The sequence below is a fragment of the Hylobates moloch genome, unplaced genomic scaffold, assembly GCF_009828535.3.
Source record: "Hylobates moloch isolate HMO894 unplaced genomic scaffold, HMol_V3 SCAFFOLD_8, whole genome shotgun sequence".
NCBI classification, from domain to species: Eukaryota; Metazoa; Chordata; class Mammalia; order Primates; family Hylobatidae; genus Hylobates; species Hylobates moloch.
The window spans coordinates 106,881,068-106,884,318 of record NW_026652283.1 but is presented as its reverse complement, the minus strand read 5'-3'; positions in this window follow the sequence as shown (position 1 = coordinate 106,884,318).

The window sequence follows — 3,251 nt, the reverse complement described above, 5'->3', positions numbered from 1 at the left end:
TTCTTTTGCACACTAAAGTTTGAGCAGCACTCACTTGTACAGAATTAGCTTTTAGGATTAGGTCCTAAAAGAAATCACATTGCTTCCAAATAAAACTTCAGGTCAAGTAAGAATCAATGGCCCTAGCAAAATAGTTACTTCAGCTACTATGATGTTCCTCTTTAGGTTTGGTAATGGAATCTGCTTAAACTTCTGGGAATCTTGAATGATACCACTACACCAGTGGTGCCATCTAATCTGCTTAAACTTCTGTCAGTATCCCCTTGGGTTTTGTGCTGTTATAAAGGTGATGCTAATGTGGTTACTTTTCTTCTTCTGTGAATTAGTTGTGAATAATGAAATTAAGTATTTAATGTAAAAGGAAGAAGAGAGTCAATCAACATTGCTACAATACTACATCCCTTCCATGTTCCGTGCAGAGCATTTTTAATTCATTAATTTATTCATTTGACCTATTTTATTAATCATGTAGCTTATGCCAGGCACTGCACTTGGCTCTGGGAACACAGTGGAACAATATATTCCTCAGCACCATGTGGCATCCTTTGCTAACCGTTTAATGTAAGAAGATAATAAATAGTTTTCCAGGATGGGGATTGCAAAATGTGAAGGGAGCTTTTGAAGATTATTACTAGATGAGTGGGTTTGTTTGTTTGTTTTTTGTCCTTTCTAATGTTAGGGCACACTTTAACTTAGCAATTTGTATAGAATTCACAGTATTCTCTATTGTTAACCAAATGATATGCTCCTTGAATCAAGAGCTCCCTCTTGATTTGCCCAAGTGCCCAGCAAAGCACCTGACTTAGTAAGTGCCTTTGATGATCTGAACTAGCTTCTCTTTGAGAGACTGCTGGAAACCTGCCTTTGGCATGAGTCAATATTGAGCTCAATATCTGATATTCTATTCAAAGTAACCACTTGAACAGTAACTTCATAGCTAGTGCCACTGTTTTAGACAGTGTTTATAATTTCTTACCAAGATGAGAGAAAATGATGCTAAGGAGAGGACAACCACTACCATTAATTGAGCAACTAGTAGTATAAAGCACCTCATTATTTTGAATATATGTTATTTAATCATCACAATGTGATAATATTTTAAATTATTTATGATATAATGCATCTTTTGCAGATAAGGAAATTGAGGCTGAAAGAGCTCAAATGAGTTGCATATTATCATAGGACTAATAAAGGGCAGTGTTCTTATTCAAGCTCAACTGTGACTCCAAATACTATACTAATTGTGCACATCAAAATTAATACCAACACTTATAATGACCACAGGTATTTTTATACAATTTTATTTTCAAAGTATTATATTTAGGAATGAGGAAAGAGAACCCATTTCCTTCAGATATTAGAACTTTGAGAAAAACTTCTCCCCTTGCATTGAGCAATTAATGTGCATTAGGAAGCAGGTCAGGAAAAGGTTTCAATAAGCAAGATTTTCAGTCCCATCCTTTCAAAGACGATGTTTCACATTCATTTATTAATTCATGTAACAAGCAAATTCTGAGTATATTTGCCAGATGTCCTTGGCACCAGGGACTTCAAGATGAACAGACCCAATTCCTACCCTCAAGTTGCTACCACTACTGGAGACGTACTCTATGACCTCCAAACCTTAAAATATTTACTAGCTGGGTCTTTATAGAAAATATTTGCTGACACTTAGAATATATAAATGTGAAACTCAGAAAAGAGGTCAGATCTGGGAATTATTAGAATATAGAAACTATTTAAAGCCATGAGACAGGATAAGATCACTGAGGGAAGAAGGAAAAATCTGAGAATTGAGCTCTGGATCACAGCTTTGCTCTGCTCAGTGTGGTGGTTGAGGGCAAGGAGTGTGACGTAAGAGACACTAGCAATTGAATACATCTCAGTTAACTACCATTTGTGTTTCCTTGGGCTAGTTATATAAACTTTATGAACGTCAGCACTCTCATAAGCAAATTAAGAGTAAAAGAATCCACCTTCTATAATGGACAATAAGGATACTAATTTGTATAAAGTACCTGGCTTTTTAGCGACCGGCCTATAATGGTTAGAAGCACAGACAAGTGGGATGGAACCAGAGCTCTGCCACTTACTAATTCTGTGATCCTTGTCAAGATCTTTATTTTCTCTGCTCCTCTATTTCTTTAGCTGCAAGATGGGGATAATAATAATAATACTTGCCTTATTGATTTTTGCAGAGGACACTGAATTGATTCCTGGAAAGCATTTAGAACAACGTCTTCCAAATAGTAAGATCTATATAAGGGTTAGCTACAATTAAATAGTTAACAAGAGCTGTTGTTAGTATCTGCTCAAGGGGCCACATTTCTGTCTGTGAGGGCTTTTGCAATAAAGAAACATACTGGAGAAAACTCACAGGGGAAATCAAACTGCACTAACTAAGCAATCTCTTCCCTTGAAGCAGAAACAAATGGGTGCTAGAGAGAGAAAAGGAAGAGCAAATCAGGCAAAATTCAATAAGGTGCTGTTCTGCCAGAACAAGCTGAGTCTCGGACAGAACTCTAAACAGGACACTAAACAATAGAAATTGAGTTTCAGGCATTGAGCCACAATTTGAGTGATTCAGCACACACACAGGCCCTGGTGTTAGAAGTTTGCATCACTAGGGCAAAAGTTTTTACTTTAAAAAGTCATTTATATCTTACACTTGGTTTTATTCTAAACTAATAAATGATGGGCATTCAGTCCACACTTTCCCCCTCATTTCCGCAAGTAATTACTCTGAGCTTGTCTGTAAATACTCACCATTCACAGAGTCTGCTGATGTTTTCTCTTTGGCTCACTAACCTTTTGAGAGGTCAGTGGGTCTACTGTAGTCACTCAAATGGAAAATGTGAAAAACACCTGAAGATTAATGGATTAGAAAATTTTGAGCACAAACTCCAATTGGCACTGCATATACATCAACTTAGAGAATAACATAAAAGAAAATAAGAACCCAAAGAAGGCTCTTACTCTCCTTTCAAGGTCCAATAGAGCCAAGGGCTAAGAAATTGGAAGAACTTCTTAGCCTACCTATATACCTTTCTCCCATAGCATTATATCAGCAACTCTGTTCCCTTTCTTCCCCTTGCGACCTAGAAAATCCCCCTTCATCCTTCAGTACTCAGGGTAAATGTCACCTATGATGTTATGCATTATCATTCCCCCAAAACTGAATTAATTGCATCTTTGTACTAAGCTACCTTTCGATTTGGTACTTTTTACTATTACGTGTTGTGATGTACACC